Here is a 13,483-nt window from a genome sequence, read left to right on the forward strand (position 1 = left end):
AAAATTTTTACTTTACAAAATTAATTTTCATTTGTAATGCTAACAGCAAGACACCCATGAAAAACACACATGGTGTCTAAATAAGACAAAGAAAAATCATTTGGGCAAAAATAAAAAGGATCCCAAATCAATTATATAGAAAAGATTCCTTTATTAACTTTTGGTCGAGAATATGTTTGTATATTTTCAGAAAACAACTCCAAGACCATGTGGATTCCTACAACAGAGAGGAATTGACAGGTCTGCTCCTCCCACGAAGACAAGAGGAGAAACAGTCCAGAGATGGAAGACGCTGATGACGCCTTGCCACGCTAGCAGTCAGCAGCTGTGCGTCGCTGCAGGTTGCCCAGGATCAAACCAGAGAGGGTCGGACCTGCATTGCCACCATGTGCCCACCATCCAGATATCATGGCTGACATGTAAACATAAGGAACCGTTTGACATTGAAACGGGGACTCAGAACTGTTGGACATTGAAATTGGGACTCAAACATTTTTTGTTATTATATGTTTATTTCTAGTCTGCAGAGGCAAGATTTTTTTGAAGGAAAGAAATGGGGGGAAAATAGATACAGAGGCAAAGAAGCATTGAACAGACTGTCAAACTACAGGGGGAAGGCAGGGGAGGTGGGGGGGGGGTGGGCTGTAAGAGATCAACCGAAGGACTTGTACACATGCATATAAGCATAACCAACGGATACAAGACACTGGGGGTGGGGGTGGGGGGCAGGTGAGGGCATGTACTGGGGGGTAGGGGAGGCTGGGGGGAGGTCAATGGGGGGGAAAAAAGGAGACATATGTACTACTATTTGTAATACTTCAAACAATATAAAAAATAAAAACAAAAAATAAAGCTAAGTCAAGCTTTGGAGTTCAAAAGAAAAAAAAAAAAAAAGAAAAAAATGTAGAATGTAGTCAGTGCCCAGCACAATGTCTGCTCTAAAGCTGGCGCTCAAAAAATGTGGGGTGATAAATGTTTGTGTCTAACTCAGTGGCTTTGCACAACTCTAATTTTTCATTTTCATAGAATATGGAGCTATTAGGTCCACCTATGTTATACTCGAGGTTTCTGGGCTGCAGAGGAGACATTTGGGGCCTGAGATGCATTTCACAGAGTCTTTTTATTAGTCAATAGAGAGCCTTTTCTTGAAGAGCAGTGCCGCCTGTCTATACCGCAACCTTTTCCTCACTGTGTAACCCGCCACGTTGTTGCGATGGGAGGATATAACAAGTCAAATATTTCTGTCGAGTAGTTCCACTTAACCCTGCACATCATGGAGTGCTGTGCAGAATGGAGTCTGAGAGAGAGTGGAGGCAGAAGCGTGGGGGCCCCCTAAGAGTGATGCTCCTAATTACCACTCTGTCTCCAGTGCTTGGGACAGCGCACGGAAGAGAACAGGCACCCAGCAAATATTTAGTGAATGAAACCTCCAATTCTCGAGTGCCGGACAATTTCCCAAATCACACAGGGCAGGGGTACAGGGAGCTTGAGGAGGAATGGAGGGAAGAAATTGCCTAGTCTTTCTCTGTTCCTTTTATTCACTGTCAAACCAGGTTGGCCAGCCTTCCCAGCATCTGAGTAACAGCGCCCTAAGTGAAGGTGTCTCACTAAGTACACCCGGACCTGGCCAGGCCCTGACCCAGACCAGGCCAAACCTGGGAACAGGCTTCACTGCCAGGTTGGCCCTCTCTCCTCGAGTTTGCAGAGTGGCTAAAAACGCGTGTGGCCTGCTGGAGGGCTCACCTGCAGAGCCTGGCACACAGCCCACTGTCTGCCCCACGTGCACAGGCCGTCAAATTCCACAGGCCCTTAGAGATGTTTATTTTTGCTCTCCATAGACTCTGCTCACTGCTTGAGCCGCACAGCGGGTCACACAAGGGACAAGGTGTTGCCAAAGCTGAGAATGTGGTGGACTCTTTTGTGCAAGACCGAGGACCTGAATTTCGTCCTAGAAATGACAAAGTTAGAAACATTTTATAAAAATTCTTTCAAGATGTGGGTGGTCATCTTTGTCTCTATCCTAAACGTTGAAATAGTTAGGACTGAACCAGTTCATTCCACATCCTTCTAGTTTGGGACCAAGGAAAAGGTTGCTGAACTTTTAGCAACAAAGGCATTGGAAGTAGTTTCTAACTTTTTGTCAGTTACAGTTGCCATTCAGTATTATTTTATGTTCGTTTCAGGTATAAAATGTGGTGGTTAGACAACTATATAATTTAGGAAATTATCTCCTGATAATTCTAGTACCCACCTGACACCATTCTAGTTATTACGTTATTGACTATATTCCCTATGCTGTACTTGACATCCATGTGACTGTTCTGTAACTGTCAATTTGTACTTCTTAATCCATTCATCTTTTTCACCCAGTTCCCCAACCTCCCTCCCCTCTGCCAACCATCAGTCTGTTCTCTGTATCTATGAGTCTGTTTCGTGTGTTCATATATTTTTTTTTCTTTACATTACTCATATAACTGAAATCATATGGTATTTGTTTTTCTCTGTCTGATTTACTTCACTCAGCATAATACCCTCTACTGGTATGTCCATCCATGTTGTCACAAATGGTAAGATTTCATTCTTTTTATGGCTGAGTAATGTTCTCTTGTGCATATATAGTATATTACATCTTCTTTATCAACTTGTCTATTGATGGGCATTTGGGTTGCTTCTATATCTTGGATATTGTAAATAATGCTGCAATGAACATAGGGGTGCATAAAGTCTTTTGAATTAGTGTTTTGAATTTCTTCAGTTATATATCCAGAAATGAAATTGCTGGGTCATAAGGCAGCAATATTTTCCATTTTTAATTTTTTGAGGAACTTTCACACTGTTTTCCACAGTGGTTGTACCAATCTGCATTCCCGCCAACAGTGCACAAGGGTTCCCTTTTCTCCACATTCTTGCCAACACTTATTTATTTGTTGATTTATTGATGATAGTCATTCTAATAGGTGTGAAGTGATATCTTATTGTGATTTTAATTTGCATTTCTCTGATGATTAGTGACATTGAGCATCTTTTCATATGTCTATTGGCCATCTGTATGTCCTCTTTGGAGAAGTATCTATTCATGTCCTCTGCCCATTTTTTAATTAGATTGTTTCCTTCCTTCCTTCCTTCCTTCCTTCCTTCCTTCCTTCCTTCCTTCCTTCCTTCCTTCTTCCATCCCTCCCTGTCTGTGTTAAGTTGTCTAAGTTCTTTATAAATTTTTAATATTAACCCCTTATTGAATGTACCATTGGCAAATATCTTCTCCCAGTCAGTAGGTTGCCTTTCATTTTGTTGATGGTTTCCTTTGCTGTGCAAAAACTTTTTAGTTTTATCTAGTCCCATTTATTTTTTTCTTTTGTTTCCCTTGCCCAAGGAGATAGATGAGAAAAAATATTACAAGAGAATATTTTTACTGCTTATGTTTTCTTCTAGGGTTTTTATGGTTTTGAGCATTTAATCCATTTTTAGTTTATTCTTGTACTAGTATATGTTGTAAAAAGGTGGTTTATATTATTTTGAATGTATCTGTCCAATTTTCCCAACACCATTTATTGAATAGATTGCCTTTACCCCACTGCATATTCTTGCCTCCTTTGTCATATTTTAATTGACCATATAGGTGTGAATCTATTTCTGGGCTCTCTATTCTGTTCCATTAATTGATGTATCTGGTTTTATACCAGTACCATGCTATTTTGATTACTATAACCTTATAGTTTAGTTTGATATCTGGTAGCATGATACTTCCAACTTTGTTATTCTTTCTCAAGATTGCTGTGGTCCTTTGTAGTTCCATATAAATTTTTGGATTATTTGTTTGAGTTCTATGAAATATGAAATTGGTATTTTGAAAGGGATTTCACTGAATCTATATTTTATTTTGGATAGTACAGACATTTTAACAATGTTAATTATTTTTTTTCCATGAGCATAGTATATGCTCCATTTATTTGTATCTTACTCAATTTCTTTCTTCAACGTCTTATAATTTCCCAAGTGCAGGTCTTTTACCACCTTGGTTAAATTTATTCCTAAACATTTTATTTTATTTTTTGATGCAATTGTAAATGGGATCTTTTTCTTCATTTTTCTTTGTGATAGTTCATTATCAGTGTATAAAAATGCAACTGATTTCTGAATATTAATTTTGCATCCTCCTACTTGACTGAATTCACTTATCAGTTCTAATAGTTTTCTTGTGGTATCTTTAGGGTTCTCGATATATAATATCATGTCAACCGCAAATAATGACAGTTTTACTTCAATTTGGATGCCTGTGACCAACCCAGGGCCACCTGGTAGGAGCTATACAGCGATCCACAGTCCGTAGCTGCCTGTGCAGGACCTGGAGTTGCATGGGAGAGGCCACACTGCAAACCAAGTTCAGCTGCCACCAGTTCCAGGCCTGTGCAGCTCAGCTAATGGCACCAGGCACCTGGAGGCCTGCCGCTGCCTGCCCACTGCCCATAAGGCTCAACCGCTGAAAGAGCCTCAGGCAGTATGCGAACTGGGTGAGGCAGCATCTCAGGGAGTCACCAGGGTGGGGCGAGTGGGTTCACCAGGTTAATGTGGATTTATATTTGGAAGCAGTGCTGAGTCTGGGGCTACTAAGCAAAAGTCACCAGGCACATCGAGGCCAACCACTACCTGCCTAGAGCGTGCGGACCTTTGAGAGTTTTGTTTTATTTTGTTTTTTGAAAGTCTACAGCTTGAGCCAAGGCCAGCTACCTCCCATACAAACAGTCCCTGGTGGTGTGTGTTGGGTGGGCAGGGTCTCTGGGAGTCACCAGGGTGGGGTAAGTAAAGATCACTAGGTAAACGCAGATTCAGAATTGGCTGCGTGGGAGGAGGGCTCCACACAGGGACAATGGCGGCTGTCCCTCCAGCCCTCACCCTGAAGCCACACAACTCAGTTTCTCCCTCTCTGTCTCTGGTGCCTCCCAAGCCTCTGTTCCTCTACCAGAGCCCAGGGTGAGTGCCTTTGAGCCAATGAGTCTGTGCTTGGCCCTAGAAGAGGTCATCTGGGTTCCAGCTGCCCTCCATCTCACCCAGATGTTGTGAGGGCTCCTCTTTCTCGCACTGGTGCTCCAGGCTGAGGATTCCGGTGTGAGGCTGGCACCCCTCCCTTCTCAGCTGAGATATCCCTCCTGCTTCTCAACCGCCACACATGGGTGTGGGGTCAGCCTGTTTCACGTCTCAGCCCCTCCTACTATACTCCATGTGGCCTCTTCTTTATACCCTTAGTTATAGGACTTCTAGTCTTATAACTAGAAGCTAGTCTTCAGATGATTCTCCAGGTGGATTGTTCTATAATTTCATTGCAATTTTTACGTGGTCCTGGGAGGAGGCAAGCACAGCATTTACCTACTCTGCCACCTTGATCCAGAACTCTGCCTAAATTTCTTTGCGTGTGAGCTCACTCTACACATTTTAAATATTTCCTTAGCCAAACATGGCAATAGTTATATTTTTAATACAAGTTACCTATTGATTAATATATAGAAAGACAACAGTTAAAATGAATTTCATACTATTTTCAAATACACCTTTTTATTTTATGCATCAGTTGGGCACTTATAAAACATTTGAACAATCATGATAACTGTGTAAGATACTCTGTCCGCTGACAATGCTGCATGTGTTTGTGGATTTGCACACCCTGTACTAATTCTGTTGTCTCCTCCCGGGTCTGAGACTTCCAGATTTGAAGACCCCTCTGTTTATTAAGGGTAGGGCTAGTGCCTTGGCAAACCTAAGTTCCTTCTGGTCTACTAGATATATTAATTATTCCAGGTCCCAGTAGGAACTAGGAAACTTGGGAGACTTCAACAAATACACTATTTATAAAGGTAAGGACTTCGTTAATAAAATCTAACAAGGTCAGCAGAGTTCCTGAAAACTACTACCACTTCTAGGCCTGAGGGGCTATGGGAGAGAGCAGCTACTGGAACTTTCTACAGAATAACTGTAGAGAGTCTTGGGTAAAGGAGAGCAGCTAGTCCACAGGACCCAACCATAAATGAAGCAAGAAAATAAACCTCACACTCCTCCTGCCTTCCAGGTCCCATCAAGTCTAAACCCAAGGGAGCTTCGTTGATGAAGCCCATGCATGGATCAACTGGGTCGAGAACAAAGTGGAAATGGGATGGACAGTGACCTTGGAGGGGCAAACAGGAACTGTCCTGCACACCAGTGCAACCTGTAAGCTTGCCCTCGATTGCACGAGGGCTATGGTTGAAAGATGACGTTAAGTTCTGAGCCAATGCTGGGCCTTGCCTTTAAACTAGATCACGTTGCTCAAGGTTACCAACTCCAATCTTTGGGCATATTTCAAATACAAAACTCAGGTATGAAACCAACCTCCTCTTTCTGTAGTCTCACCTTTAAATGGCCGACTCCAAAATCTGCATCTGTGCTGCCAATCTTCTAAGTTGCAGACTCAAATTTCCAACAGCCTCAAGGTACCTCAAACTCACATGCCCAAAAGAGCACTGATAATTGGGGGACGAGGCTTAGAACTACCAGCCAAGTAGGAATGCAGTACTTTCCCCATAAAAAAGACAGATAGGCAGTCGCAGTCCCTCACAGCCCCCAAACAATCACAGACCGACTTGCAAGGGTGCCTGCCCCTATTTCATCTATGGCATGGAAGAACTAGTTATTCTCTCCCGGAAACAAATATTTTAAAATAATTTTGCTATTTTCCAACTAGGCATGCTAGAACACTTTGAGTCCTTTTGACAACTCCCCAACTTTCATAACCAGTGAGTCCAACTTTCATCACTTCTGCTTGTATCCCTCTCACATCCGCCCTCCCTTTTAGATTTCCCATTGCTCTGTATGTGAACTAAGCCAGAGCCTGTCCTAGCTGGCCTGGTTCAAGCCTGACTCTGCCACGTCTACAGTGGCCCTATTAGACTCCTCGGCCACTTACTCATTGCAAGCTCTTATGCAGTGTCTCAGTGGTTTCCTTCACTGTAGGACAGATCCGTCTCAGAACCTACAATTGGAGACAAAGACCTCCTTCCCATTGGTCCCATGTGGCAGGAACTTCAGTAGACTTAGCATCATGGCCTTTCTCTACCCCCTCACCTTTTCCCACAGGAAGCAGAGTTTGCTTGCTGACTCCTGAGTTTGGGAGCAACACCCGCACAGGCTCAGCTCAGCCCTTCTGGTCCTTTTTTTCCACTGGGGATCTGCCTGTTAGAGAGCGCTCATCCTTCCCAGTTCCTCCATGCCATAGATGAAATAGGGGCAGGCGCCCTTGCAAGTCGGTCTGTGATTGTTTGGGGGCTGTGAGGGACTGCGACTGGCTATCTGTCTTTTTTATGGGGAAAGTACTGCATTCTAAGCCTCGTCCCCCAATTATCAGTAATATTAGTACTTAAGGTGGCAGTTTGATACCTATTTCTACCTCTAAATGGGTTTTGAACTGAGGGAGAAAAAGAGTGTTTTTATTGATCTTTCCAAATCTCAGTTCCTACCCTCATGGACTTACCAAGAAAATGAAATGAGACCTAGCCAGTTTGGCTCAGTGGATAGAGAGCATCAGCATGTGGACTGAAGGGTCCCAGGTTCGATTACGGTCAAGAGCATGTACCTCGGTTGCAGGCTAGACCCCTGGCCCTGACCAGGGTGCATGGTGCCTATGGAAGGCAATCAGTCGATGTGTCTCTCTCACTTCGATGTTTCTCTCTCTGTCTCTCCCCCTCCCTTCCACTCTGTCTAAAAATCAATGGAAAAATATTCCAGGGTGAGTATTAACAAAACACACAAAAAAAAAGAAAATGAAATGAAGTAATCCATATTATACCACAAAGCATAAAATCTGCCCACATTAAGCATTTACATAAATGTTAGCTACCGGTGTGGTTGTTAAAGACTGCCTCCATGAGCCTTAAGGAAGGGATAAGGCATTTATATTTGCAATATCTTATGATTATTATAAGGTTTTACATCAAGAAAGTGTGGGAGAATAACAGTACATCAAGGGGAACCTCATAAACTGCAAGAGAAGGTCCATCCCTATTTCCTCTCCGAAGACTTCACATAGAGGCATTTACACGTGTTCCCAGGCGGGCTGCAAACAATGTTCTAAAAGCACATTTCTCGGAGGGGGATGCTGACAAGAGGCCCTTAGGCCACGACGCAGCTCTGTTTAGTAACACAACACAGCTCAGAAAAAAATGTTAAAAATAAAAAGAAACCACATTCCTCTGACAGGATACTCCTCTCTAAAGAATTATTGGGGCTCCCCAACACCCCTCCATTATACTACTGTTCTTTGAGGCCTCTAAAACTGTGCCACACACATGAATTCCCTTTACATTTTTAAGCACATAGAACAGTGAGTGCACTTGGCATGGGGTCAGGCATATCTGGCTTTGAAATCCAGCTCAGGCCATGAGGCGCTGTGTGACCTTGACATGTGACTTAGCTGGCTGCATCTCGCAGCCTCCTGCTATATACACTGGGGTTCACAGGGCACCGGACACCTATTAAAATATTCATATGAACAGATATTCGCTTCCTGCCCTCTGCTATCAGAAAATACATTTTCAGCCGAAACCGGTTTGGCTCAGTGGATAGAGCGTCGGTCTGCGGACTGAAAGGTCCCAGGTTCGATTCCGATCAAGGGCATGTACATTGGTTGCGGGCACATCCCCGGTAGGGGGTGTGCAAGAGGCAGCTGGTTGATGTTTCTCTCTCATCGACGTTTCTAGCTCTCTGTCCCTCTCCTTTCCTCTCTGTAAAAAGTCAATAAAATATATTTTAAAAAAAAAGAAAAGAAAATACATTTTCATCTGCATTTGTTTGTTTCAGTAACTTTCCAAGTGAAAAAGTAAAGTGACTGCACACTTTGATAGCTATACGGTGGCATACAGTGGGCACTCAAAAAAAGATTCAAGCAGTTAAACTTATAGCAGTTTCTAGTTCAAATAACTCAAATACTAGCAATTATTAGTAAATAAATACCTTAATCACAGCTGAAAGTACCCATACTTATTTCCTTAGAGTATCAAAAGAAAAAAAAAAAAGTCCAGGAGAGACCCAGCAACTGTATCTCAATGGCAATTTTCCTTTATGATATAAAGGCGATATACAAGCGTTAAATGATTAAATGGGAAGAATGGCCAAGAGAAAATGACATGGAAAACAACCCAAGAATACCATGCTCCTTGAACACTTAAACTAATTTTTACTTCTTTGCAATATTTAGCTGCTTCTTGTCTTTGAATTACGCACTAACATTCTCTACAGGCAAATAACCATCTACCCAACATCTGTGTCCGTTTTCTCTCCTCTCTTGGATGATTTTTTCTAAATTGTACACAGATGGCACACCTATGGCTCATTACAAATGAAGGTATGAGAACTGTAGCAGCACCGAAAAATGCCTGTCGTGAGGCTAACATACTCAGACCACGGAATGTGTGTGCTAGGAGAGCAACACAGAAAAGACACATGGGCCCCAGGTGCGGCCCTGAGTGTTGGAATCACGGGGCAAGAGGAGTTCTATTTCTGTTGGGATGACATCAGCCTGAGACTGTTGGTGGCCATCTTGCCTTCATAGAGAGCCCAGCCAGAAAGCCCCCAGCACACAGGGAGGTGAGCAAAGCTGAGAGCCAAAGAGAGATGAGTCCTGCTGACCTCCCGGAGTTCCAGGAAGGAAAACCTCTCCCAGCGCCCTCTGCCTCCTGATGGATCCGGGGGCTTCCCTGGGTGACCCTGCATGGTATGGCATGTCCCTTCCTCTGGGAACTTAACGGCCCACCGCCTTCATTGCTGTTGGGAGGTCCTGTGAAAACGCTCTCGTCATTTCTCCACTAGTTGTTCTGATTAAGTCCATGTACTATCACTACATGCTTCCCAAACTGGAAGGTGCACAGTCCCAATTCTGTGCAGGGAGAATACAAAAGAGGTTCGGATACATCTTCCTGGAGTATCCAGTTTATTCCAAGATCGGAAGAACCCAGTACTTTAGTAAAAACTGTCCCCCTACCCCACAAACATGGAAGAAAAGAAGAGCTGGGATAGGGAGAAAGGCCCCAGGAAAAAAGTCTCTGAAGTTTCAGCCATGTGGGGGCTGAAGGGTGGGCCTCAAGCAACGTGGCCTCTCCTCTTGTCCCCCAGAGGCCTCCAGGCATCCTCCAAACCCACCAGGCATTTGGGGAGAATGCATCTGAAAGCCACAGAGGTGCCGGGGACCCTCCTGATTTGAATTGTGAGCAGAGAATGCTGAGGCAGTTAGCGTGCCTCCATCATCTTCTGGACCAAATCCTTTCTCCTGGGGGTTCCTCACACTCACCGTGTACTTCCTGCCCGGCTCCCACCCACAGCTGTTCGTGCCCAGCCTCTGGCCGACCTCCCGCGTCACGTTGCCGACCTCCTAGAGCTCAACATCATCGCGTTCACATTTAAAACGCAGGGAGTGTGCAGATTGCCCTTCCGGGAGTCTTTGTGGCCCTGCCTTGCCATCCACAATTTAAAACATGACACTTGGCTCCATTTGCCATGCTGTTTCTTAGTGGACAGCGGGCAGCATTTACGTCTTAGTATGAAATGGAAGACTCTCCTGCCCACCCCTGGCGGCGGCCGCCCAGTGTTGAAGGAGTTTTCATTGTTGGCTCGCTCTGGGACTTCACCACTGCAGCTGCAGCTGGTGCAGTGTGTGGAGGGGAAGGCCCCCGGGCCATGCGGGGGGGGGGGGGCGGGGGGGGGGGACTGGGCTGGGAGTGGTAGTTCCTGATTACAGGATGATTGGGGGACTGGCAGGCTCTCTGCCCTGATGACTGAACCTTCCGGGTTAGGGAAGCACCACGGCTGTTGAAGTCTGGGGAAGGGAAGGGAAGGAAAGGATCGCATGATGATGGGGCAGCCCTCCACTTAGGCTTTAGCTCTTGGTGTCAGGTATGCGGCCATCACTCTGTCATACCTTCTGTCTATTGAGTCCTGGATCGGGTCCCACTCAAACCCCGGGGTCATCATTCCCTTGGTCACCTGGGGGTCCAGGATGTCACAGGGTGACTCACTGTAAGGTCTCAGTTAATTGGCCAGGCCCATGTTTAGCCATGGATTCCTCATTAATTCTTCTAGAGTTCCTCTGTCGCTGAGGTCAAGATTTATTAATCTTTGTAACAGTTTATGGCATTCATAAGAGATGAAATAGGGGACGTGGCAGTGCCTACTCAGTATCTGTTGCTGTAGTCCCAGAAGTCATCTCCCATGAAAAGCAAGGTTCCCAGTGACCATCTTATATAGAAGCCCCTCTCCCCCCCACACACACACACACCCACCCCGGCTACTGCAGGGCCATCCTAGTTGTGGCCCATGAAGGGGAGGCTCTGGGAGGGCATCAGGGAGGCAGCTTGTGGGTGATAAATTCAGTGCTGAGGCCCAAATCTGCAAGTTTGATATTCAGTTCTCTGGCTTCAGGTCCCTGTGGACAATGCCCCTCTGGTGGCAGTACTACACAGTGGACACCAACTACTGGAAAATGCTTTGGGCCTCCTCCTCAGAAATGTGGCCACAGTCCCGTAGATAATCAACCACGTCCCCTTTGCTCACATGCTCCATGAGGAAGTACACTTCCTCAGGGTCAACCACCCGGTATAACTTTACAATATTTGGGTGCTTTAAGCAATTAAGACAATAAACACCTCAAAAAAAGTCGGAGGAGCCCTGTTGATTACAATGACTTTCACAGCCACCTCTGCTCCAGTCAGAATGTGCCAAGCCAACCTCTGTTCCAGTCAGAATGTGCCAAGCCAACCTCTGTTTCAGTCAGAATGTGCCAAGCCAACCTCACCTTTGCAAAGGTTCCCTAGCCAATGGGTGTTCAGGAGCTCATAGTGGCCAATATGATCCTCCCTTGAAGTTATCCTTTAAGGCCTGAGCTAAGGCAATTTAGGACAAAACAATAGAGAAGGATTATCATTATCTCTTGGGTTTGTTTGTTTTCTGTCAGGCATCCATGCCCTTTCCTTTAGGCAACAACATCTCAGTTTTCCTTTGGACACCTTACTTATTCTCACTACATGGGCTGTGGGAACCTACATGCCCCTGGAGAGGCCTGGCCCATAAGAGCCACAATAACTCATTCGGAGACTTATGAACCACGCTAGACTAAAACAAGTCAGCCCTGAGACATTGGCTGGACCCATGGAGAAGTTCCCAAGTCCTAGAAAGGAAGCATAGAGCTGCTGGTGGCCATTTGTATCTCCACCTGCAGAGATCCCACTTAAACTGACATCAACTCAGGAAGGAAAAGGAGTGAGAGGTAGAGAAATCCGTATTCCTGAAACTGTATAAACATCTGAACTCAGCTGTATCTAAATTCTGTCCCTGGGATTCTCTGTTCAGTAAATAAATGAATTTGTGTTTTGTTTTTAGTCACATTGACTTTGATTTCTGTCACTTGCACCTAAAAATCTTAATTTTTTTAAAAGCATTATTATTCTTATTAACATGGCTCAGAGCTTACATGAATTTCTAAGATGATGTAGTAATAAGCGGCTGAGCCAGGATGCAAACTCTAAACTGTCAAACTCCCCATCCGTGGCTCTTCCCCATTCCTCAGCGTGGCTCTCCATGTAGGTATACTCTTGGTGTTTTACAGACCTAAATAAATACATTTTCCTCTCTTCTTGCACAAACTCAATTAGATGGGCCAGCAGCCAAGTCAGAAGCAGGAGGATAGGGAGAATGAGTTTGTAACATAAAGCAGACAAATGAAGGGTTCTCACTGTTAGTCATTTGAACAAAGAAATAGAATATAGCAATGAAAATGAAAGAATTACAGCGATAGCAGCCACATAGATGAACCTCACAAACAAAATAATGAAAGAAGTCCCAAAATTATATGAACAGCAGTGCTCCATGTTCATAAGTTTCATAAATAGTTTAAACTGTATGATTTATGTATGTACACATAATTAGTAAATGTATAAAGAAAAAAAAGGAAGTGGAGTCCACAAAACATAAGATAGTGATTATCTACTTGGGGTGGGGGGATGTGATCAGAGAGGGGCACACAGGAAGGGGGGCATCTTCTAAAATATTGGCAGTGCTCTATTTCTTAGTCTGGGTGGGAGTCACACAGAAGAGAGAAAAGAAAGGAAGAGCAACCGCTTTGAAAGTGTAACTAGCCTCTCTGGCTACTTAACTACTGGTCGGTCGTCTGCACTCTCCAGACCAGGCATTCTCACTGCAGCCAACTTGGAGCATCAATAACCAAGTTTGGGGGCCCGACAGACCTGCCCCCTCATGTGCTTTCCCAGAACTTGTGTGAAATGTTCCACTTCCCACTCCATACGGGGCCGGAGGAGAGCTCTCTGCTTGAACCAACTTTGTAAAGTGAGGGTAGCCGGCAACAATGACGGAAAGGCACCAAGACTGACAAACTCTTAAAAGCAAAGCGATATGTTCCGTTCTAAGCAGGTGTTTCCTTAGTGATTTCAGTATTTATCATGCCAGTAGCAAGACA

At 44.5% G+C, this 13,483-nt stretch overlaps 1 long non-coding RNA gene across 1 annotated transcript; it reads left to right on the forward strand.

The window, feature by feature from the left end:
* The first annotated feature begins 9,587 nt into the window (after positions 1–9,587).
* LOC129152055 (uncharacterized) lies at positions 9,588–12,384 on the forward strand. Its single transcript, XR_008558792.1, has 2 exons — positions 9,588–9,733; positions 11,966–12,384. It is a non-coding gene; the product is annotated as an uncharacterized LOC129152055 (long non-coding RNA).
* The last annotated feature ends 1,099 nt before the right edge of the window (positions 12,385–13,483 follow it).

This window comes from Eptesicus fuscus, chromosome 17 (assembly GCF_027574615.1).
Source record: "Eptesicus fuscus isolate TK198812 chromosome 17, DD_ASM_mEF_20220401, whole genome shotgun sequence".
In the NCBI taxonomy this organism is placed as follows: Eukaryota; Metazoa; Chordata; class Mammalia; order Chiroptera; family Vespertilionidae; genus Eptesicus; species Eptesicus fuscus.